General features: G+C 42.2%; 1 pseudogene; it reads left to right on the top strand.

The window, feature by feature from the left end:
* Positions 1-20,618: 20,618 nt before the first annotated feature.
* On the top strand, positions 20,619-23,621 carry LOC148037726 (putative glutamate dehydrogenase 3 pseudogene; annotated as a pseudogene).
* The last annotated feature ends 3,234 nt before the right edge of the window (positions 23,622-26,855 follow it).

The raw sequence follows: 26,855 nt of genomic DNA, 5'->3' as shown, positions 1-26,855 counted from the left end.
TCACAACTTTACAAATAAGAAAACTAGTAAAATAAAACCTTTAGACTGTTTTTTTTTTAGCCTTTGTACATTTTCATGATCAATATGTTTGTGCCAAATTTAATATTTGCAATTATATATTTGCCTTTAGCATGTATAACAAGTATGATTGATACTACACCTTTGCCTTTAGCATACATAACAATATTTTTAGAAATTCAAGAAGTGTAATAATAATAACTTCTTAGCATATATAACAACCTAGAATATAATAAGAATTTTTATAATTCCTTCTTGAAAGTTTGGATTTGAATCTGAATGGAATAATCTGCCCTCTACCAAGCTCTAGCCTAGTGGCCCTATATTGCATTCTAAAGGAAAATGGATTACAATGAAACCAAGTATGCACACATAGATTTATAGATTTAGAATAAACACTCAATAAACCTCATTGTGGTGAGATAATATTAGAGTAACATTGTGGTGGATAGGAGACCTAAGCCCGCAATTGTGTTTATTGCATTGGGGGAGTCATAGTCCTTGAGAGTCATACATGATGGAGATACCTTACTCCTATAGTGGCATTGGTGATGCATATTATGATTACGTTCCTGATATAGAGTGTCACCACAACATAATCATGATGGATATGAGGGGCACGAGGGGTAGAGGGGGGATAATGGGGATGTGAAAGAGGGCATTGGTGTTGCAATTGTAAGAGATGATAAAATGAACAAAAAAAGAAAGAGATAAGAATAGAGAGTTTTAGAAAGTAATAATAAGATTGGGGAGCAAGGGATGTGCGCAAGACCGTTAATTGTCACATGATCCAAGGTTCCAATAGTTTGAAAAGGGGTGACATACAAATGTTCAAATATGGATATATGTATTAGCATCAGATTTTCTTCTACCTATTCTTATTGGGGTAAGTTCAATGGCCAAAGCCAAGCGGGCATCCCTTATATATGTACACAATGCAAAGTCATATACAAGTGAAGATAACATAGAATAAGGGTACCATTCATCTTGTACCCATACAATTCTCTTGTGTTCTTTCTCTCTCAACCCTCTTGCACTCCATAACTTCTACCTTGCATCCCACTATTACTTCCTTTTTAGCTAGTATAAGAACAACATTTGGTACTTGTGGAAACTCATGCTTGGAGGGAGAAGCATGAGGAATGAAGCTTTACGATGATGGTTGAGGATTTGAGCTTCTTCTTCAACATTGATGTTTGCTGCCCACACATTAATAGAGATACTATTCTGATTACCAATATCTAAATCTAAGTTAAGAAGATGCTTGAGTCACTGAGACTCAATTTGGGGTGGCAATAGCCCATTTTGGCATTGATTTGGGTTAGCCATTAATAACTGGCTAGGATTGAAGAAAAACAATTTGGCTTTGAATGCTCAAGAAGAGATCTCGATACATTACTCTGATGTATGCAAGCACAAGGCTTGCTTAAACAAGGGGACTGCTTGTCTCTTGGAAGCAAAGGGCCTACTCTGATGTATGCAAGCACAAGGCTTGCTTAAACAAGGGGACTGCTTGTCTCTTGGAAGCAGAGGGCCTACTTTTCAAAACCGTAGAGCTTAATCAAGGGGTTTGAGCGTAGGGTTTGCTTGTGAACACCCAAGTATGGGGTCTTCTTTTGTTTGTCAAAAAACAAGGAAGAGAAAATGTGATCATTTTGTGGGATTCCTTTTTTATACATAAAATTTTATATAGACTTGAGGGCACGATGTTGTATAGCATTGGTCATTATCTACAACCTACCCTCTCCCACTATGCATGTAAGATGAGCCATTTTGGCAAGAAAATGAACTCAAATTTTGCAAGCCGATTGAGATCCGCAAGTTCCTCCAATGTTGTTTCTATATAGCTACATTTAAAGGAGATTACGCGGCAACTTGGTGAATATGAACTCAAGTTCCTCCCATGAGTAGGGTAGAGACCTCACACCCTCAGTCATACATTCATCCAATAGACCCAAATCTAACATTCCACAATTGTGGTGAACAAGATGATGTTGTGGAGTCATCTAAACATGTGATGGCATATACACTAGTGTCAGTGGTGGTCATATGTATATCTAATCCAAGAATGGATTGTCTCTTGGAAGAGGGTTTTAGCCCCGATCTAGCTTTATAGGATTGATCCGATTGATACAATTAGTTGGTTGGATCAAGAGTTTGGTTTGTGCATTTGTAAGATTAGATTAGACCTCTATACAAGGCGGTTGTTGGTGATTTTTAGTGGTTGCTATGGAATTGATTTGATTTACATGATTGTTTATGTTGGATGGAGCATTTGAGTGAGCTTCAATTTGTGCACTTTTAGGATTAGATGAGACTTCTATATGGCATAGTTGTTGGTGGTTTTTAGTGGCTATTGTGGAAGAAACACTATCCTTTATGATTGTGCCTTGTTGCCATTTTCCATTTGACATGGCAAAGTGTTCAAGGAGTTCAAGGTTGCAAGGCAACTTGAAGGTCCAAGGGGTGCCTCATGTCTCTTTCCACAGCTCATGACCTTGTCAGCTTTTTTTGCAAAAGCTCTGAGCTTGGGTCCATGGTTGACATGCTTAACAAACATTCTTGGGTCCATGGTTAACAAGCTCTGAGCTTGGGTCCATGGTTGACATGCTTAACAAACATTCCTACAAAATGCCAACTACATTGAGGTAATGAGGTTAGGCATTGTACCGTGCATTTTATTTTTTTATATCAAGCTCTAGTTGGTGGTCAGAGCTTAGTGCTACATGGCTCTTTTCTTTAACCATTTTTGGGGCTTTCGTAATGGTTTAATACAAGTCAAATTGTAAGTGATGGTATTAGTGTAGGCTTGGAGGGGTCTAATTGTTATGACAATTTTGGCAACCATATCCATGAATTATCTGCATAATAGCCATGTGCATGTAGCAATGCTTTTGGGACCCATCTAATTTGGCTGAGCTTACAATGTTGGCATTTTTTACTCAAATCCATGGTAAACAGATTTTTGTCTTCATCTAACATGAGGTTTTAACCTTTGTGTTTTTGGGTCCAACTTTGGGAATCCACTTTTGATGGGTCAAATTTTGGTTTAGTCATATTTTACGACACGAAACTAGTGTGTAACCACTATTAGGATAGGATGAAGCACTCCAAAGAACTTTGAAGTGGTTCACCGCTTGAAAAGTGGTGCTCTACCACTGCAAAAGTGTTGCTTCACCACTCCATATTTTATGGTTGTTCACCACTTCTAAGTACTATAGAAACTAAAAGATGTTGGGCTTTCACTTTGTACCTCGGCACCATTCATGATAAGCGTAAGCACCACCACCTAGCATTAGTTGTATACAACTTTGGAATGGCTCTCCACAACACTTGTGATGCGCAATGGAGCACCACTATAGTGTCGCACAAACTGGTGGTGGAAACATTGATAGTTCATGTAATGGGTGAGCTAGCAAATAGTACTATTTGATACAATTACCATTGAAAAAGCCAATGTCTTCTCCAAGAGTCTCAAGCTCCACATAACTAGTTCTCCTAAGTTGTTGCTCATTAAAAGTGCCAAGATCTCTTAATTTCATCTTCTATTTGTGGCCTTTAATGGAGTAGAGCAATAGTAGGTCTCCCTTTTCGAAGTCCCTCTATTTGACATGCTTGTCAAGCCCTACTTTCCATCTAGCCTTTTTGTAGACTAGGGCATATGTTGCCATCAATCTTATTTTTTATCATCATTCAAGTTCCACCTAGTGATTGGTCTAAGATTCTCTATCATTCCATCTCTCTTGTATAGCCATTTTCAAGCTGGGAACGAAAAATTCAACCTGTATTTTGGTATTGATTGTTGGAGGTAAAGGCGCCTCCGCCGTTCCGCCCCGTGTATTACTACACTGACAGTACCCGCCACTGCACATTGCAAGTGGCGGGCGCTCGTCACGTCACTTTATTCTTTATTCTTTTAGTGACAGTTTGAATAAAGGAAGGCCCGGTCACACATTGTGACTGTTGGAGTTCCCATTTCTTGTCTCTCTCTTTCTTGCTCTTGCTCTCCCGCCATAGCTCGCGTGCAAGCTTCGATCCTTCTCACCTTTCAACTGGTATCAGAGCTTGGCATTCTCTTGCTCGAGCTCGACTCGGTGCTTCCCGACCTTTGCATCGACTCGCTTCACGCATTGGGTCTCCATCCCGGCAGCCATAGCCGACCTCTCGAGCTCCCGACTCTCCCCGGCTTCCCGAGCTCCATCCCGGCCTTCTTGAGCTTCATCAGGGCCTTGCCCTTGAGGTATTGCTTCAGCATTTGCAGGATTTGAGTGTATTCTCAGTTTGAAACAGGGCAGGAACAAAGGGCAGCCACTCTTCTTGAGCTCCATAGCTCATATCTTCCCTCCCCTTTGCATTGGGCCTTCATGGCTTGGTATGTGCCTACCTTGGGCCATCATTGAACCCCCCCAACCATCATAACTCCACGTGATTGGCTTTGACCTCCACGTTTTACAGCTGAATGCTTTGTTGCTTATGGAGCACTCATCATTGGCCTATTTGGAGGGCATTTGAGCCTTTTTTGGATGTCATTTTGATGCTTTGGCTTGACATTGAGGTTGGGAGCTGATCATTCTCAGTTTTTAAACTGTCATTCACTGCATAACAGTGCTGGAAACAGGGCAGCACCCCTGACACTGACATTTGTTGCTTATGCCTCATTCCATTGGAGCTATTTGATGCCCGTATGCGGTCTATCCGAATGTATTGGGGATGTATGCATTTGGTTTGACCATGATTTTGGCTTGAATTCGAGGCTGAAATCTACTGTTTAGAATAGTAAATACATGCTGGAATAACAGTGGGCTGAAGGTACTTTACATGCTTTGGCACTTACCTACCGATACTGGATGTATGCTTTGAGCTTTGGCATGATGTCTCTGACATTTGGGGACGACTTGGAGCATATGTATGAGATTATGGGATGCTTTTGAGCTTCGCATTAGCTTCGTCTTCACTGGCATTTGGACCGACTTGGCATGCTCATGGACCGCCTATGCCTCATGTCTCTGCTTGACAGTTAGGCTTTTGCATTACATGCTTTGGTTCGTGACATATGCTATTTGGTTCGTGTATGCCATACCGACATTTGGAGCTTGGATTTGGATGTATTTGAGCATTCCGACTTACTTGATCACTGATCTTGGTTGCTATTTGGATGTCATTGAGCTGACCGAGAGCTTATTTGGGCTTATATATTGCTTCATGGTTAATACGACCGGTGCTTCATGTATGTTATGCTTTCTTGGATGCACTTAATGCATTGACAGGGTCACTTATCACTGGTGCTTTCTCTTGGGTTGTTTGAGCTTCTGAGCTCACTTTGTATGCCTTTTGTGCCAGTGGGAGCATTTTACATGCTTGCTTGACCTTTGACAGTTGCATGCTATTAGAGCACTTACATGTATTTGGAGCAGTTTATGTCTTGAGCAGCTACATACGCATTGAGACTTTGGAATCGTACTCTGATCTTTATGGATATGCATTGATGTACTCTTGGTTCACAGGATGCTTATGAGCTGAGTCTCATATTTGGATCTTTCTCTTTGAGCAGACACCTATTTGTGTCAGGTTTTGGCACTTACAAGAACACTTTGCCTAGAGTGTCTGGGGGTGTGCCTTTCACTGGCAGATGTTATTTTGGCATGCTTTGGTGTTGAGCTCATGTTCTTTTCATTGTCATTGGCCTTGCTTATGTCCGTTTCATGCCGGCTTTGGACCTAGCATTGTTTGCTTGACATTGGATCCTATTTTGGGACAGTTTGCTCTCTAGACTGCATACCTGCAATTTATTACAGCAAGCAGTTATTGGTGGACTGAGGTGTCCTTTTCATGCTGAAATATCCTGATTTGGTGTACCGCACCTAGTACTAAGTGGGCAGCAGCTTTTGGCACACTTTCTCGCCCTTTGGACCCCGTTTTGGTCATTTTTGGGCAGTTTCTGCAGTAAAACAGCAAGCAGTTTTGGACTGTTTGGGCATTTCCAGCCTGCGTAATGGCATCATCTTCGCATGATAGTGCCATCTTTAACATTACAAATTTGGATGGTACCAACTACTCTTATTGGAAGAGTCAAATTTGGCAGGTCTTGGTGCAGAAATCTCAGATTAAGCCACTTCGGTTGAGTGGGGAGCAGCCTGAAACTATGGACAATGACGACTGGCTTGAACTTGATGAGCTATGCAAGTCCACGATTGTATTGTCTCTCACTGAATAGGTACATTATAATGTATTTGAGGAAGCACAGAGTGCATGGGATCTATGGAATAAGATCAAGAATCTTTATGATAAGAAAAGTCGGGCGAGTCAGATGTACCGGTTGAAGCAGCTTATGGATCTGCGCCCGCATGAAGGATAATGCGACTATGTCTGCTCACTTGAGCCAGTTCCATGCTATACTGAAGAACCTGACTTCGCAGGATATCACCTTTGGAGAGGAAGTAACTCCTCTTTTCTTGCTTGGGACTCTGAATGAGTCATGGGATGTATTCCGCACTGCTCTTTGTGCCTCTAGTGCTACTCTAAAATTGGCAGATATTGAGAGTGCTCTTCTTCAAGAAGAGGTGAATCGCAAAAACTTGGATGCCTCTCGTGGTAGTCATGCTTTGACAGTTAGAGGCAGGAATGACAGGAATGATCGTGGTAATAACCGTGGCCGTGACTCACAGAAGGGTCGGTCTAAATCTCGTGGCAAGTCGCGTAGTAAGTCACGTGGGCGCAATGCAAATGTCACTTGTCATCATTGTGGGAAAAAGGGCCATATTAGACCACAATGTCATGAGTTGCACAATGAGAAGCGCAAGGATAAGGGGAAAGATAAAGTGCAGGAGAAGTCCTCTGATCGCAGCATAGTACCTGCGAAGTCCAGCGTCAAGATTGAGGAAATTAATGTCACGCAGACTGAGGAGTCCGATGGTGGTGATGAGTTTATACTTGCAGCTAGTTCTTCTGATGCTTCACACTTGACTGAGACATCTAGTATGTATGCACAGTGCTGGTTATTGGATTCAGGAGCATCCTTCCATGTGACGCCTTACCGTGAGTGGTTCCACTCTTACCGCACTATATCTGGTTCAGTCAGACTTGGAGACGACAGGTCTCTTGACATTGTGGGCATGGGTGATATTCAGTTGCAGTTTTCCACTGGTAGTTCATTTTTGCTTAGGGATGTACGTCATGTACCTGCGCTTACGCGCAGTCTTATGTCTGCAGGACAGCTGGATGATGCAGGATTTCATGTATGTTTTGGGGATTCTGCCTGGAAGATTACTCGTGGCAGACTTGTGCTTGCTAGAGGCGCCAAGGCTGGCAGCCTCTATCCTCTTGTTGTATCTAGGTCCTTAGTTGACCATGTTTTGGCAGTGGGTTCTATCCCACATGTATCACTTTGGCATGCTCGTTTAGGGCACATGTCTTTGAAGGGAATGAAAATGTTATCTGGTTTGCAGTATCTTCCGCCTTTGGATTATGCATGTTTTGACTCGTGTGATCATTGTCTTTATGGTAAGCAGAATAGGTCTACGCATAAGAAATCGGGTAGGCCACGCGTGAGTGAGCCCTTGGCATTGGTGCATTCCGATGTTTGTGGGCCTATGCCTTGCATGTCTATGGGTGGCGCGAAGTACTTTGTTACCTTCATTGATGATTTTTCTAGGAAAGTGTGGGCTTATCCCATAAAGCAAAAGTCTGATGTCTTGGCAGTCTTTCAGCATTGGCTTGCTCTTGTTGAGAACCAGACTGGGTATAGGCTGAAATGCCTTAGGACTGACAATGGGGGAGAATATGTCTCGCATGCTTTTGAGCAGTTTTGTGATGACAGGGGTATTAAGCGCCAGTTGACCGCCCCTTACACCCCACCCCAGAATGGTTTGGATGAGCACATGAACAGGACTATTCAGGAGCGTGTGCGCTCTATGCTTAGCCATGCAGGCCTACCCCAGAGTTTTTGGGCTGAGGCAGTTAGTACGGCAGTGCATGTCATAAACCGATCGCCTTCCAGTGGATTGGATTTCCAGGTTGCAGAGGAAGTTTGGGCTGGTAAGCCACCCTCTTATGCGCATCTCCGTGTCTTTGGATGTGAGGCATTCTGCCATGTGCCCAAGGACAAGAGGAGTAAATTGGATCCAAAGAGCATTAAATGCATATTCCTTAGCTATGGTGAGTCAGGAGAGATGGGCTATCGCCTATGGGATCCGCAGGCGCGCGGAAAATAGTACGCAGCCATGATGTCGTCTTCCATGAAGACAAGATGCACAGGCAGCCTGAGAAGCTGGTTGAGATCCACAGAGTGATCTTTCAAGAGGAGCCTAGAGCTCCAGCACAGCCAGTAGTACAGCCTTCAGCAGTTCCTCCACAGGGCCAGGGTGTTGGACAGGCAGTTAGACAGGCAGCAGAGCCTGCGGTGAGACGGTCTGCTAGAGACAGACGTCCATCTGACAGATTTGAGCCCTCTATGCATTATGTTTTGGTTACAGATACAGGAGAGCCTTTCACTTATGATGAGGCTATGCGCAGGGGTGACAGTCACTCCTGGGAGAGGGCTATGCAGTCTGAGATAGACTCCCTGCATAAGAATGAGACTTGGGATTTGGTTGCCTTGCCTAAGGGCAAGAAGGCTTCTCCATGCAAGTGGGTGTACAAGCTGAAAAGTACCCCTGGACACCCCAAGCCGGCATACAAGGCTAGATTGGTAGCAAAGGGTTTTAAGCAGGAACATGGTGTGGACTTTGATGAGGTCTTCTCTCCTGTGGTTAAGATGACCACCCTGCGCTTAGTCTTGGCTTTGGTTGCACAGCTTGACTTAGATCTATATCAGATGGATATCAAGACGGCTTTTCTACATGGGGACTTGCATGATGAGATCTATATGGATCAGCCTAAGGGCTTTACAGAACCTGGCAGGGAGCACCTAGTGTGCAAGTTGAAGAAGAGCTTGTATGGCTTGAAGCAGGCACCTAGGGAATGGTATCACAAGTTTGATGCCTTTATGCAGTCACAGGGCTACAGCAATACTATGGATCCGTGTCTTTACAGGAAGAAAGCCCGTGATGGCAGTTTGCTTATCTTGGTACTCTATGTTGATGATATGCTGATAGCAGGGAAAGCTCATGATGAGCTAGATGCTCTTAAATCTCAGCTGAAGAAGAGCTTTGAGATGAAGGATTTGGGATAGGCCTCACATATACTTGGGATGCGCATTAAGCGCGATAGGCATCAGGGGCTTTTGTATCTCTCACAGCGGGAGTACATTCATAAAGTCCTTGAGCGCTTCCGCATGCAGGAGGTAAAGCCTATTGGCTGTCCATTACCTTCTTATGTGAAGATATCACAGGCCGATTGTCCGCAGACAGATGAGCAGAGGGCCGAGATGGCCAAGATCCCTTATGCTTCAGCCGTGGGCAGTTTGATGTATGCCATGATAGCCACTCGTCCAGATATTGCGCATGCAGTTGGTGTTGTGGCACGCTATATGGCTACACCTGGCAGTAGACATTGGGATGCCGTGAAGGGTATCATGAGGTACCTGAAGGGCACAGTAGATATGTGTATTTGCTATGGCAGCTAGGATACAGGGGTCGTGGGGTACACTGACTCCGATTATGCAAGACATGCAGATAGTAGGAAGTCCACTTCTGGCTATGTATTCACCTATGCTGGAGGGGCTATCTCTTGGATGTCCAGGGTTCAGAAGTGTACGGCTTTGTCTACCACTAAGGCCGAGTATGTTGCAGCCACTGAGGCTTGCAAGGAGGCCATATGTCTAGGCCGTCTAGTTGCTGACCTTGGGATTGATGCTATACCTACACTGCATTCGGATTCTATGAGTGCCATTCAGTTGGCTAAGAATCCGGTCTTCCATGCGAAGACAAAACACATTGAGGTGAGGTATCACTTCATACGTGGTGTTGTGGAGGACAAGTCTGTTGACCTTGTCAAGATCTCCACTGACGAGAATCCTGAAGATCTGCTCACGAAAAGCCTCACTACTGAGCACTTTGCCTTCCTCAGGAGATTGATGGGCATTGGATGAGATGTTGCCTTTCCTCATCCCTTGTACCTATGTACATTTGTACTGTCTTTTCTTTTTTCTTTTCTCTCTCACTAGGGCAGATTCGCCTTTAAGTGGGAGGTTGTTGGGGGTAAAGGCGCCTCCGCCGTGCCGCCCCGTGTATTACTACACTGACAGTACCCGCCACTGCACACTGCAGGTGGCAGGTGCCCGTCACGTCACTTTATTCTTTATTCTTTTAGTGACAGTTTGAATAAAGGAAGGCCCGGTCACACATTGTGACTGTTGGAGTTCCCATTTCTTGTCTCTCTCTTTCTTGCTCTTGCTCTCCCGCCATAGCTCGCGTGCAAGCTTCGATCCTTCTCACCTTTCATTGATCACATACATCAACTCCAATCACCATCTTGTAGGCCAACATGCCCATAAGATAGCCATAAGCTTGTTGTCCCAGTCACTATGAGAGGCTAGAACTATATTGGTCAATATGTTAATCAAGTTTTTGTTTCTGGCTTTTACTTTACCATTTGCTTAAGGATACTAATAAGTAGATGAATTTTAATGAATGACCATAAATGTGGACAACATATAAGTAATTACTTCATTAATAAATTTCATACCTTGGCCATTCACAATCTCAAGGGGACAACTAAATCTAGAGATTAGCTACTCCTATAAGAACTTTGGTATCATTCAAGCATCATTCTTTTCGGTGGCCCTATCCACAATCCACTTTGTCAAGCAATTAGTTGTGCAACAATGAGATATTTAGCTATGAGTACTAGGTTGCAAGGCTTATAAGTTCAATAATATCAACCCCCAACTTCTCAAAAGGTTGGCAAGCTATAACCGGCATAAGTACTATTTTATTTTTGTGCACAAGCACCTTTGTGTACTGGCATTCATCACAATGTTTCACAAATCTCGCTACATCATGAAAGAGAGTGAGCCACCATAATTGAGATTGTAGGATTTTTCATGCGATTGAGTCTCTATCAAAGTGTCCTCTTATGACTATCGCATGTACTTCTATTAATACTTCATGCATCTCATGCACGCAGACACACCTTCTCAACATGCCATCTTGGCCTAGCTAGTACAATTGCCTATGATCAGTATGGTTGTGCTTTGAGAATTAGACAATGAAGCCATGCCTTCTTGATTTGGCAGTCAAGTATTCCCTTTTCTGGTACCTCTACAATATCATCAGCCCAATATAGAGTAAGATCTCTCTTATATAGATCTTGACCTCAAGAGATCTTAAATAGATGTGTATCAAAATGATCATCCATGATACCATTCTTTGTTGGCTCGTTGTTAGGTATTTGAGATAGACAATCAACCACATAGTTTGTTTTTCTTTCTTCACAACTATTGAAAATTTGAATTTAAGAAGTAATAACCATTGGGTTATGCATCCTATTGCATAGGGTTTGTTTACTAAGTAAAGGAGATTTTGATGACAAGGAAAAATATGAATGGCATAGTTAGCAAAAAGGAAAAAATTTTACGACAAACACCATCGTTAAACCATCTCTCTCAGTAATGGAGCAGTTCATTTCAACATCTATGAGCTAGCAACTAGTGAAGCTCATTGGATAATCTAAGTTGTGCTCTCTAGGCTACCACTATACTGCCCCCATTGTGAATTTTGAAGCATCAATGTGCACATGGAAGGTTATATTCCAGTCTACGGCTTGTAAAATTGGAGCTATTGTTAGAGCCTCTTTTAGTGCTTCATAAGCAAGCCTGCATTCCTCTACTCCACTCAAAGACAATTAGTAACTTATATAACAGTTTAGCAATCAACATATAGTTTAACACAAATTGTTGATGGTATCTAATGTAACTGAGAAAGCATTGAACTCCCTTTGTAGTTTATTAGTGGCTGTAGATCAATGATCACCTTGACTTTTGAAAAGTCTAAAGCAATGTTATTTTTGGAAACTATGTGCCTTGAAATACAATTGTGCTTTATGTGGAACTAGCACTTCAAGGGATTTAGTAAGAGACCATATTTTTTGTGACATTCAAACTACTTGAGATTTTTTCTACATACTCTTCCTAGTACGGTATGTACACAAAGGCCATCTATGAATATTTCCAACCACTTTCAGAGCATATCATACTCTTCTTAGTATGGACTTTGTGTACAAACCATAATCTTCCTAGTATGATATGTACACGAAGGCCATCCATGAATACTTCCAACCACTTTCAGAGCATATCCTTGAATATTGTGCACATAACTCACTAAAAGGTGGCATGAGTGTTAGTCAAGTGCAAGGGCATGGCCTATGAGTGATGAATATTGTCTTGTGCATGTTGTTCGAATGAGCTTGCACTTGATCATTGCCTGAGAATCCATCAAAGGGAAGTTATAAACCTCCTTTCTTGTAACTCTTACTAGCATGTGCTCTATGTATGGCAATGGATAGTTATCTCTCTTTGTTGCTGCATTGACTTTTTTGTAGTCATTACTATGATCTTTCATTTTTTCTTCCATACAATGGCAATCAATGAGACCTAGTTTTTATTCTCAATCTCATAGATGAATCTCGCATTTAGGAGCTCGTCATCTCTTCTTTGATAGTATGTGCATGTTTTGGATTCATCACGTATGATCATTGTTTCATAGCTACCACATCTAGCACCATGGGGATGTTAGGGGTGATGATGCTAGGGTTGATACCTTCAAGTTCTTCCATAGACTAGGTGAATACATCCTTGAATGTTGGCTAAGGCTTTTTTGATCACTCATCAAATTGACTTTATTTACCTTAACTAGTCCTTCTATCAATTCACTAGCCTATCCTTAATACTTCACTTCTAGCAACACCATGATTCAATCTCCTTTCTTGAATTTCATAAAACACTTGGGAAGATACTGAGCTTTTTTCTATCTCTTAGCTTTCAAATCCTTGAGTGCTTTCCTCATTTCCTCATTTATTTTTTTGCACAATAGGTGGACTAGAAGGTCCCACTTGGTATAATGAGTCAAAGGTGGCAATGGGATTTTGATATCACAATTGGAGTTAAATTCTAAATGAGAATTGTAGTCACATCCTTCACTAGGTGAGAGTGTTTCACCTTATGGATTTGACTCCAACTTCATACAATGTAGCTAGTTCCACTTGGTTGAATGTTGCTAATTTGTAGTTTCGTATTTTGAGGTACTCAAGCCAAGTTCAATGACAACCATCTTGACTACCAACTAGCTCCCATAGATTTCTACAATACCACCATTACTTGATGCTCTCTCCATGCAAGCCATTTAGAACCACCTCCATTATCACATCACTAATGTGCACTTGCACATCAATTGCCCACAAGTCAATATAGGTAACCATGATGATTTATACCTTTGATTCATATCCACCTCATGTACCATGACTACCTTAGTCGAAGCACTTGGAGCTAAAGGTCACATAAGTATTTTAGTATAATCTTTATAGTTCATGACCACACTCCCTTAAGTCACCAATTTCTTTGTCATATTATCTATCAATGTAACCCATAAGTACATATCCATATACACTTCATTAGCATACCTCTAGCCAACTAGCTATGACAAAAGAAAAGACCGACTAGGTAATGTGCCCATCTGCAATGTAGTGAAGTCAATTTGACCACACAACCATAGTTGTTGCCCCTTTTTGCTATGGAATCCAAGTTGGGGTGATGATGCACTTCCTCTTGAGCTCACGATATTGAGTCTTGAATCTTAAAGGATCATGAGATCTCATATACCTTTGAATTGCACCCTTATGCTATCAAGTTAAGCTTCATGATGATACACTTGTCCCCAAACTCAAGATGTTGAAGCTCCAACTCCTGCATCAATCATAGTCCTACCTCAATATTCTCATGGTTCCAAGAAAACCCTTGCTCATAATGGGAGAAAAACCAAGATAGATTCACGTTGTTCTAAGAAAACCCTTACTAGCCATGGGAGAAAATCCTAGAACACTCTCCTTGTCCTCTTAAAAGCACCAAAACACTAGTTTCCTAAACCATCCTAATTTCTTCTAGTGAAAGCCACAAAACTATCTCTATTGTCTCTCATTATAGCTAATCCATGTGCCAATATCCTATCTATAGTCCCATTTGAGGCTTTTGGAAAAAGCCTCAAAGAGTTAGCTACACCCTAGTCCAATAGAGCATTCATGCTGCACATCAACTTCAACCTTGGGACCACCCAAATTGAAAAAAACAATTTTGCATCACACTCATTTGAGAGACTTGTAACTACACCACCTTGTTCATAAGAGAAGATATTTCTTGCATGAAGCTTATCTCATCAGTTGTTGCTACTCTTTGCAAGATCAATCACAAAACTTGCACATATCAATTCCTCATCATCTTTTGCAACTATATCCATGCCGTTGATGCTCCATTCTCCTCTTTAAGGTACCCCACACAAGTAGCCCCTTCAAGAGCATACAACCCCTCGACTTCAAAAGGATAGGTTGAGCTCACTACAAAGATACAAGAGTATAGCGATGGCCATTTTCGATGCAAATTAGTAGCATGTGACGCAAATAGCGACAGTAGTCAGGCGAAAAAAAGCGGGGCAAAACCCGAGCACATCATTTTGTACGAACAAACGAAAGAGGGAGCGAAAGGGAGAGAGAACTGCATCTTGCGTTTGAGAGGGAAAGAAAGAGAAAGAGAGAACTGCATCTTCTCACCACCGCCGCTACCGTTTGCGAAGAAGATGAGGAAGTGTACGAAGGGCGAAGAGGAGCCACTAAATCCATCCTCGGGCCTTTGTGGTGAATGCATTATTCCCTCTTGCTTTGTTTTTGTTTTTTCTCATTTTCTTTTTCTTGCTTTTGTTAAAAATCATGTGTATTGAGAGAAAAAGAGAGGAAATAAGAGAGAGAGAGAGAGAGAGAGAGAGAGAGAGAGAGAGAGAGAGAGAGAGAGAGAGAGGAAGAGAGAAAAAGAAAGAAGGAATGAGAGAGAGAGGGAAAAAACATTAAACATAATAGAGAAAGAGAGAGAGAGGGAGGGAGAGAGGAGAATGAATGAATAAAAAACAAAGAGAGGGTAAGATCATGTTCTTTAATTTTTTCTTTTCTTGTTTGTAGTAGTAATAGTAGTAGTAGTAGTAGTAGTTCTTTAATTTCTTATTTTCTTGTTTGTAGTGGTAGTAGTAGTGGTGGTGGTGGTGGTAGCAATAGTAGTTCTTTAATTTTTTATTTTCTTGTTTATAGTAGTAGTAGTGGTAGTAGTGGTAGTAGTAGTAGTTCTTTAATTTATTCTTTTCTTGTTTTTTGTAGTAGTAGTGGTGGTAATGGTAGTAGTAGTAGTTGTTGTTGTTGTTGTTGTTTTATTTGTTTTTTTCTTTTTTTCATGTTTGTTATTGTTGTGGTAGTGGTAGTAGTAGTAGTAATAGTAGTGGTAGTTGTTGTTGTTGTTGTTTAATTTCTTATTTTCTTGTTTGTTATTGTTGTGGTGGTCATAGTAGTGGTAGTGGTAGTGGTAGTGGTAGTGGTAGTTGTTGTTGTTGTTGTTGTTGTTGTTGTTGTTGTTGTTGAATTTATTCTTTTCTTGTTTGTTGTTGTTGTGGTAATCATAGTCATGGTCGTAGTAGTAGTTGTTGTTGTTGTTGTTGTTGTTGTTGCTTTATCTTTTTCTTGTTTGTTGTTGTTGTTGTTTTTTTTCTTCTTTTCTTGTTTATTTTTGCAGTAGAAGTAGTAGTAGTAGTAGTAGAGATATGTGTGTGTGTGTGTGTGTGTGCGTGTTTTGTTAAAGGAAATGAGAGAGGGAGAGGAAGATAAAAAAAAAGAAGGAACGAGAGAGAGGAAATAAACATACAACATAATAAAGAAAGAGAGAAAGAGAGAGAGATGGAGGGAGAGAAGAGAATGAATGGATAAAAAACAAAGAGAGGGTAAGATATTGTTCTTTAACTTCTTCTTTTCTTGTTAGTAGTAACAGTAATAGTAGTGGTGGTAGTGGTGGTGGTGGCGAGGTCCGATGATGTTCGGTACAATACCACGAGACGAGACATACGTTAATTTGTGGGTGGGTGGAGACTTTACGTACGTTAATTTTGTTGAGTTACAAGAGAATAAATCCCTTCTCAAACAATTTAAGAAAGAAAAAAAGAATGATAACAAAAACAAATTGTTTATCGTAATGTAGACCAAATGGAATACGATGAAGGTCATGATGTTCAAGATCACGAGGCATATCTTAATCAGCATGTCCCATGTCCTTGCTCTCAATGTAAGCTGGCAATTAGACGAAAATATCGATTGTCCATAAAACACGTACGATGCTTCGGCGAGTTTCAATCAGAGATCGTTGATAAGGCGATCTCATATTTTGAGCAAACGGTAAGAAAAGTGTATATCAATCATGCATTATATTCACAAACTAATTGGATAACATATATAAAAACATTAGGTGTGGCTAGCAAATTTTCTATCCAGGGAGGTGATGTCTCGTCTCAAGGAGGAGTGCACCCTTTAAAGCCAGTTAGAAGAGTTCGTTGGCATAGGATAGATGGAGTGCATGAACCGATCCACCACTTGGAAGATACTACCCAATCTATACCGTCAATACCAGAGGAAACAGATAGCCTTCCAGACTTTTCTACAATCTTGGATCCTGAGATGGGGGCAATGATCGATGCATTGATGCCCATGGATGTCGAGACATCTGATCCGCTTAGAGAGAAAGCATCCATACCATTATATGATGGGTGCCGAATATCTCACCTGAAGACACTACTTGCACTCCTAAGTGTGCAAGCAAAATATGGGTGGAGTAATGCGAGTGTGACCGAGTTGTTCAGGTACCTTATACGTATGCTTCATTGATTTCTTTTCGACACTATCATAAAAAACATTTGTGCTTTTTCAAGGTGTTTTATGATTTTTTTTTTCAGGTTACTGAAGTATCATATATTATCACTTGTAAATACCATGCCTGAGTCTCGTGATGATGCTCGACATGTTTTACAAAAGTTTGGCATGGACTACAACAGCATCCATGCATGTATCAACGATTGCATACTATTTCAAGGAGAATATGAGACAATGGAGACATATCCAAAGTGTGGTGCTCACAGGTATCGACAGGACTTACAAGGGCAAACCATCCCTCAAAAAGTTCTTAGACACTTTCCGCTTATCCCCCGCATAAACCACATGTTTTATACGTCCAACATGGCAAGCTTGACAATGTGGCATACATAGAATAGATCCATAGATGGAGTTCAAAAAATACAAGTAAATTCACGCACATGGAGCCACATTGACTCTACCTTTCCTGGCTTTGCCCGAGAACCAAGGAATCTTTGGCTCGATCTTGCTATGGATGGCGTGAACCCATTCGGTCTGTGCTCAATTTCTTACACTGTGTGGCCTATAGTCCTTGTCAATGACAACATCCCTCCATGGCTTTCTACGAAGAAAGGACATCTCATCCTTAGCTTGCTCGTTCTCGGTCGCTACAAAGTCAAAAATATGGACGTGTAACTTCGTCCATTAGTCGATGAGCTTAAGATTTTGTGGGAGGAGGGGGTCACCGTGGAAGATATGAGCAAGCACGATAGTCAATGGTCCACTAATATTTGAGCCATTCTCATGTGGACCATGCATGACTTTTCATGTGGAAGATATGAGCAAGCACGATGGTCAATGGTCCGCTAATATTTGAGCCATTCTCATGTGGAAGATATGAGCAAGCACGATGGTCAATGGTCCGCTAATATTTGAGCCATTCTCATGTGGACCATGCATGACTTTCCAGGATTTGGAGAGTGCTCAGGTAAGTAGGCTTCCATTCTCGTTTGTAATATCTATCATAGCTCATTCAAGTTTATATTCACTGGATAGAGGTGTTGGGACATGTCTAGCTACCTCAGGTTATCATGTGTGTCCATTGAGTGGGCCACATTTAGACTCCCGAAGGTCACAAACCATGAAGAAGATGGTATATCAAGGACACGTCGCTTTCTTGCCAGAGGGTCATGAACTCAGGGAAGGTTTTCTTGGACAACCTCGAGCACGTATGAATACCCAAAGCTGGTATGAGCTGAAAATGGTCCACATGGAGTCACATCCAAACGGAATGCGACGGTTCTCAGTTTTCTACGAGTTGCCATATTGGACCCACTTAGAAATCAACCACTTGTTGGATCGCATGCATATTTTCAAGAACGTGGGCAGCTTACTATGGGACCACATCACAGGAAAGAGAGACATTGTAGGGGCACGAATGGATTTGAAGGAGGTAGGCAAGATGGAGGCACTGTGGCCATAGTTGAGTGCTAATGGTCGTTTGCAGCTACCTCGCGCTTCGTGGGTTTTGTCCACTAAAGAAGAGTGTATTGTGAAGCAAATAGTCAAGTCCATCCCCACTCCGATGGGTATGATGCATTCTCTCAGCAGGTCTGCGTTTTCTAAAGACGACCAATTATCAGGGCTAAAATCCCATGATTGGCATAAGATATGTCAAGTTTGTACTACAAATGGATTGTAAGTGGTCTACGTATTTTACTATTTGGAGTGTACTCGTTGTTCATAATGCTTCCTCGTCTGTGATAGTTTGTACTACCGATCGCAATCGTAGGATCTCTTACTCCAGAAATACGCGGGGCGATTTACATGTTGTCAACTTTAGTGCAATGGATCTCATAGAAGGAGACTAATACGTCCTCTATTGAATCCCCAAGGCGGGAAGCATTGGAGACTGTCTGTCTCTTTGAGAAATACCTGCCTACCAGTATGCTCACAATACAAATCCACCTTATTGTGCATCTTATAGATGAAGTGGAGATTACTGGACCTATCCATACGCGATGGATGTTCTTCTTGGAGTGCTTTATGAAAACCTTGAAAGGCTTTGTGCGACAACGAACTCAACCAGAAGGTAGCATGGCTGAAGGTTGGTTGGTGTCTAAGGCATTAGTGCATATTTCACAATGGCTACCAATGGTGGATTCGTACAACATTATGCTATGTTCGCTGAAGGACGATGATAGACCGACCGAAGATGTGGTGGTTGAAAATGGGGTAGAAAAAAGAATGGATGCTGCAATGGAGGAGAAAGTAAATCGATTTTCTATGTTGTACCATGTCTCCATGAAGACATGGCTCGCTAGGTACGAGCAAGCTAGGAAAGATCGGGAAGAAGTGCGATTTGAATTTCGATGTAGTATACGCCATTGACTGATTCGATATCCCGAGGGCATGGAGGAGATGCCGCGGTTTATGTCAACGCGATGGTTGCATGGAGCTTTGATCGCAGCGTCTTGCGAAGGAGTGGAGATCTCAACCAAGGAGTGGAAATTCTCGAGGGGATGTAGTCCAAAGGTGACGACATGTTTAAGGTTTGTCGTATCTATATTTTATATGCGACAACTAATTGAGTGTTTCAATGTATAGTACAAAATATATAGTGTGGCGTGGTCGCACGAATGGCATTTCCACATGGAGCGTATCGACAAAATGTGCTCCACAACAGATTGTGGTAACATGGCAAAGTTTGAGCTAGAGAGCCGACAATGAGCAACAGATCCAAACACAGTTATAGATGAGATTGAGTATTTTGGAAACTTGCAAAGTATTATCATGGTGGATTACTATAGCTTCTCCATGATCTTATTCGATGTGCAGTGGTTCAAAGTGGTAATTGAAGGAGCTGGAGCAACAATTCGCAAGATCCATCTGGATTTCTCGAAATAGATTCCAAAAAAAGATGGACGGATTTGTGTGACACATTTGTGTTGCCGGTCCATTGTGAACAGGTGCATGAACCATGTTTTTTTTAATTTTATTATGACGTGGTACATGTCACAAAAGTTAAATCTCTCTTGTACGTAATTTTGAACGTGTAATTTTCTATCCAAACCCCCGACAATCTCGATGGTGGTATGTTATACCTTCAGCTTCCCAAAGTGTGAGAGTATATGATCAAAGCGATGTTTTGAGTGTAGATGAGGACAGTATGCAAATAGAGGGGTCAATATTGCAAGGGGTGGAGGCCACTGAAAGCTTGGAGCATGTAGAGGAGCCAGAATCGGGTAACAATGATGGAAATATAGGAGTTCAATAATTCTTTGAGAACGAGGTGGACTCATTCTTTTGTGGTGATATGTTTATTGACCTTCCACTGTATGCGGAGTTGTGTCAGGAGATTGACATGGGACCATAGGATACTTCATACTTGGAGCATCCACCTACTCAATTCACTGACGAATCGCTTATAAGCGTACATAAGATATGCATTTTAAGTAATATCATTTTTTAAAGATTTATATTACCGTGCTTTGTATGATTTATATTGATTATGCTAACATCAATTTTTGTATGTGCAGATGACCTTTGTGGATATTTAGATCAACATGATGAGTCCAAGGATGAGCGACAAGGAGCTATAGGAGATCTTCACAAGTATGTCTCCAAATCAGATGGCTCGATTCAGAGATATGGCGGACCAGGAGCTGTCTCAGACACCATCAGGCCGTTCTATTAGATCTACTTCGGTGCACGCTGATGCTTCAGTTTCCAGTCGATGAGGTCAACGCTCCAGACTTGGGCCAAACAGAGAGAGTGGTTCTGGGGGATGCTGTGGAGACATGGATGCAGTAAGCCTGCGGTTGGCTCGGGATACAAGTGCTACTTCTCGCTCTCGTGGCGGTTCGAGAGAGTGTGGCTCATGTGGTTGTTGTGGAGGTACCGACATAGTGTCTCCGTCTCGTCGTTCTGCTGGAGTTGCATCACCTATGGGATTTGTCACACCTGTGGGTATGTCTACTCCAATCACTCCAACTTTTGCTTAGTTGTCCGTAGGTGGCACCCCTATGGGTGCTACTCCAAGAGATACTACCCCCGTAGCTACACTAGATGTACAAGGGTATCTTGGATATACCCGGGAGCATGGTTGCAGGTGGGAGAGGACACATCTTAGGCATACCCTAGAGGGTTATGGATACCTTGTAGATGATAGGACATGAGCCATCATCATGAATGATGAGGGGAGGAGGGTGATGGCTCGTATGAGAGAGTTGTGCCAACAAGTTTTTCGGCACAATGTCTTAGATCATTGGAGGTGGGTATTTCTCAAAGAGACAAACCGTCTCCACTGCTCCCCGCCTCACGGTGTCAAGTGTTTTTCTGAAAACTAAAGAGCCCTAATCAAATTGTAGTTAGGTTTGATTTTTGCTAGCTTAGTTATTTGCGTGACAGTTTGTTTTGTTATTTTGTAGTTGGAATTCTTGTATTTGTTTAGTCTAGGATTTGCTTCTGTCATTTTGTTTGATTTGTTGAGTGTGAAACTTGATAGCCTTAGTCGAGCTTTGTATTTTTTTGGATAGATTGAAGTAGGAGTTTGCTAATAGCTACTGAATATTGAGGAGCTAGGTATGTTTTCTTGTCGAGACTTTTGCACATCACGGGGATAATGGGTTCACGAGCGCTTCACGTTGCACTTGTTGATGCACTACACTCAGGGGTCGTCTCTTGTTCTTATCAAATACTTCCATGCCATGGGTTGGGATTATGCACATTTTGCACCATCATTGAGCACTAGCACGGCATGAGGTCCGCTGCAGCTATATGCAATAACTTTTAGGATGTACGCACACTTGAGAGAGCACCTGTCATTGAGCACGCACATTTCTTGCACACACCATTTGGGATGTTTATCACAAAGTTAGGAACTTCTAGTTGAGAGTGTAAGGTGGTTGGGAGAGTTCGAGGGTCGTGAAGGACGCCATCAATTGTGAGAAGGGTTGTTCATATTTGGTCAACATCTTGAGGACCATCATTTTCTAGAGTGATTGTGAGATTTTGGATGGGTGAAGCGGAGCATATCATATTTTTTTTATGAGAGTTGAGAGGTGAGGATAAGAAATTTTAAATTAATCAAGGAATGTTGTTTGCATTTTGCATGACACACGATCACATCCAGAGAGGCTAGGCACAATTCTTCAATGCATACATTATTTTGTGTGTAACATGGATTGATTGATTGCATATCATGGATCCGACAATTTTTCAAATCATGTTTTGATGATGCATGGAGTTCTCTTTCAAATCATATTTCTGCTAGGGCATATTGCATGAAAATATAGATTCATTTTGAAAATTCCAAGAATGTCAAAACCGCATTGGAGTTTATACAAGGATCATGGCACAAAAGCATTGCAGCCATAAAACAGCATATAGATTTAACGGCAACAACAACGTACAAAGTCGAAGACAATGAAGCAAAGAGAATATGTTTAGCAATAAGGGTTGTCGAAGAGAAGCAATTTTCAAAATTCAAGGAGAGAGTTTTGGCTATCAAGTATCGAGTTTAGACGGATTCCTGGAAACAAGAGCAGGTTGTTCTTAATCAACAAGTTATTACACAGGATGAACAGATGTTAGAAAAACAGGAAGCTGCTCTAATGCTACATCATTGATTGTGTTTTTCTATCCCTGATGGCATACACCAGAGGGTTCAATTGGACAAGAACTTTCCATTCTGTGAGCCTGAAAGAGTCTATATAAAGATGCCATCAATGCTACTGGGGATTCATATGGTACTATCTATGAACCATTTTGTCAGCAAGCTGTGGAAATTGCTACATTTATAGAGATACCTGAGGAGAAATTTCAAGTTTCAGTGCCTGTTAAAGTGGAAAATGTGCCAGATCAAAGTTGTGAGGTAATGAAATATCTGGTGAGAACTCTGCAAGATCAGACATCTCACGACGTTGAAGTCAAAGCTCAGAAGGGGGGTTGTAGTTCTACATCAGGCTTTGTCAGTGATGCTATGAGAACGACCTACGATGTGGATACTGGTAAAATAGTCCAAAGAATCATTTAACAGTTGATCAAGAGAGTCTGGACAATTCAAGGCTTCAACAAAGGATCGCGGAGCCAGTGGAGTGATTGTGAGCTACTTCGAGTGGGTGTAGAATATTCAAGGTTTTATGTGGGATGAAGATCAAGTAAACGAGGGGAAATTTCATGATCACTCAGCAGCAGTTGTAACTGGAAAGTCCTTGGACCTTGGTGGCTCTCTTGGTAGAGAATCTGCCACAGGTAGGGGAATAGTGTATGCCACACAGGTCTTGCTTTAAGAACATGGAAAAAGCATTGCAAAGTAGAAATTCGCCATTCAGGGCTTTGGTAAGGTAGGCTTATTGGCAGCAAAACTATTGTCTGAAAAAGGTGGGAAGATAATAGCAGTTAGTGATGCTAAAGGGGGTGTAAGAAACACAAATGGGCTCAACATTGTCGAGCTACAAAAACATGCCAAGATGACAGGTACTGTTAAAGGGTTTACTGGTGGTGACGATGTGGAGCCAAGCAGCATTCTGAGTGAGCATTGTGATGTATTGATACCAGCAGCAATTGGTGGAGTCTTGACAAAAGAGAATGCTGGAGATGTGAATGCCAAGTTCATCGTAGAAGCTGCAAATCATCCAGTTGATCGAGTTGCTGATGAGATTTTGACAAAGAGTAATATAATGGTTCTACCATGTCCTGTATCAGTTGCCTCTGGGACAAACTATGTTTGGAAAAGACACGACGGTATTAGTGACAAAGCTGCAGAAAAGAAGGAGAAGGTGACAAGAAATGGAAGCTGACGATGAAGAAGGAATAGAGCTGAAGAGAGCCGACAGTTGGACGTAGTGGGTGTGATGAGACAACATAACGAAGAACAGCGCCTGGTTCGCATCTTACCCTCCTCTTCTCGCTTTTACTTTTCTCGCTTTGCGAGAGAAAACTCCACAACCTGGGTGGGAGGAACAAGAGGAAGAAGCAGACGAAGATGAAACTCTGCAGATGAGAAGGCGCAGGATATGAAGAGACGACGGACTAGGAGGAGCTTTCTTGGAAGACGAAGATGCAGAGACGAAGAAGAGACGACATCGGAGAATGTCTGGAGCTGATGTAGGTGATGAAGGTGAACGAAGTAGAAGACCTATCAGCCTACAGTCATGCAAATGACAGCGATATTGGGAAAGAAGACCTGGTTGAGCTCCTGACGCTCCCAGTAGTGATTACCATTCTGTGAGCTATCGAGGATGCAGCGCAGAGGAACATGACATTAAGTGGATCGTCGAAGACAGCAACGATGGACAAAATAACAAAGAAGGAAGGGCCGACAATGATGGTCAAGCAGAGGAAAACAAAAGTAAAGGAAGAGGAAATGAAGTCGAAGAAGCTATGGCAATGAAGGAGTTCGACGAAGCAGAGGACTGGATGTCGAAATGGAGAAGAAAAGGCTCTCTCTGTGGAAGTGGCTTCTACTGTTTTGATTATGAATGATTTGAATAGAAGGGTTGATGATTCGCAAGAAGAAGTCAGGCGATTAGAAAGCGAGCTAGAGTCGGGAAGTAAAGAGCTGTAGTAGAAGTGTAGTAGAAGAGAAGACAGGCGATGACTAAAAGTAACAGCAGCAGAAGATGAACAGGGAGGATGACAAAGCAGACAGTTTTTGCATAGGGTAGCGTAAACGTAACAAATGAAGTAAAAAGCTTTAAAGACTATAAAGCTTTCTAAGCTTTTAAAATTCTGAATGTCAAAGTTATGAATGTTAAAGACATTAAAATTGCTTAAAGTTTGAAAGGCATAAAAAGCCTAAGACTTTTATGGGAAAGCAAAAGCATATCCAATGTAAGTGAGGATGTAAAAAACTATAAAAGGAAAGAAGAGCAGAGAGTTAGGGGCCCTTCCCTTGAATCTTCTTGTCATCTTGTGAGAGATGTGAGAGGAGGGTCGCATGCGAGAGGATACTTTTGGATATGCTATTGTCGAAGTGAAAGAAGTTAGCCTTTGTGGTGTCAAGCCTCAGCTCAAGGCTGTTAAGGTATGAGAATATAGTTCACTTGGTTTGTTATCGAAAATTTGATACTTTCATTGTGAGTTATCTTGTGTGATTCGTGGTGTTTTGTCAAATATTTCAATTTTTCAAGCTGTGTTGTGCATTCGACAAAGTCAATTACCCCAACCAGCACTCCTTAACATCTCATTATCGGGTTGTGAGTGAGGCTTGCTTTCGATCACTGCTCGCGTAACAACGCATTCAATAGAGGACATCTTAATCTCCTTCTGTGAGATCCATTGCACCAAAGTCGACAACCTGTAAATAGCCCTGTATATTTCTGGAGTAAGACATCCTGCGATCACGATCGGTAGTATAAACTGCCACAAATGAGAAAGCATTATAAATAATGGCTACACTCCATATAGCAAAATGCGCACACCAATTACAATCCATTCGTAGTACAAACCTGACATATCTTATGCTAGTCATGGGATTTTGGCCCTGATAATTGGTCATCTTTAGAAAATGCAGACCTGAGAGAACGCATCATACCCGTCGGAGTGCGAATAGACTTGACTACTTGCTTCACAATGCGCTCTTCTTTAGAGGACAAAACCCAAGGAGTGAGGTAGCTGCACGCGACCATCAGTACTCGACTCTGGCCAAAGCGCCTCCATCTTACCTACCTCATTCAAATCCATTCGTGCCCCTATAGTGTCTCTCTTTCCTGTGATGTGGTCCCATAGCAAGCTGCCCACATTCTTGAAAATATGCATGGGATCCAACAAGTGGTTGACCTATAAGTGGGTCCAATATGGCAACTCGTAGAAAACTGAGAACCGCCGCATTCCGTTTGTTTGTGACTCCACGTGGACTATTTTCAGCTCGTACCAGCTTGTGGCGTTTATACGTGTTGGACCTCGTCCAAGAAAACCTTCCCTGAGTTCATGATCCTCTGGCAAGAAAGCGACGTGTCCTTGATATACCATCTTCTTCAAGGTTCGTGACCTTCGGGAGTCTAATTGTGGCCGCACAATGGACATGCATGATAACATGAGGTAACCAGACCTATTCCAACACCACGACCCAGTGAATACAAGCTTGAACAAGATAAAATATAGATATAACTGTGGGAGCTTTCGCTCAACCGCCAAGACCCACGGACCGCCTATTGTTTCAAGCGTTCCAAGCGAGCTCTAATGGCTACCTCTCACCTAGCCGACGCGCCGTCGATCCTACAAGTGTTGCGAGTTTACCTTGATGCCCGATTGAGTACCCTCCTCTCTCTTGCACTCCAGTAACTCCACGACTCTTGATGCTAACTCAAGCATCCTCAAGCCTCCTCCATCTCCAAGCTCCATCCTCCATAGCCACGCACGCAAGAGAAGAAGAGAGAAGAGAAGAGAAGAAGAGGAGAGGAGATGGTGAAGAGCTTCACCCTCTCGATCCCTCACTCCCACACACACTCACTCCCTCGCACTCTCACACTCCCTCTCTCAAGAGTACACACAAGCAAGAAGGAGAGAAGAAGAAAGGAAGAAGAAGACTCTTTTTGCCACACACCAAAGAATGAGCTCCTCATTCACTTTTCAACTTTATATACATGCCCTAATTTCCATGGGCGGTCGTCCCCCTTTTTTACATGGCCGGCCATTAGCTTAGGCCCCTTTTCTCATTGTCCTTCTATCTTCCTAGCTTCCTTTCCATCGCCTGTCTACACTTACAAATTGCACGGGTGAGAGCCCGGCGCTCTTTTACAAGATTTCAGGATGTGCCTTTTTATTTTAAATGCATCTTTTCCCCTTTTGCATTTGCCTTGGACTTTTAAGGTTGCCCTTGCCCTTTTTTCTGCCCTTGCACTGCGTCTTTCCCACTTTCTTTTGCTTTCTTCGTGTTGGGGTTAACATTACCCCCCTCCTAGACGAGTGCCAGTCCCATGGCACTACGGTGGGCCATTGTGGTTAGTTACGTCGGCCTTAAGGCGGAACAGGTAGGTCGGGGTTGGGGGGATTGATAGGTGATGGAGGTTGGGGATGATGACCAGGAGAGA

This window comes from Lygodium microphyllum, chromosome 4 (genome assembly GCF_053477565.2).
Source record: "Lygodium microphyllum isolate KBCC chromosome 4, Lygodium_microphyllum_v1.1.10, whole genome shotgun sequence".
NCBI classification, from domain to species: domain Eukaryota; kingdom Viridiplantae; phylum Streptophyta; class Polypodiopsida; order Schizaeales; family Lygodiaceae; genus Lygodium; species Lygodium microphyllum.
This window is presented reverse-complemented; position numbering and strand designations above follow the sequence as displayed.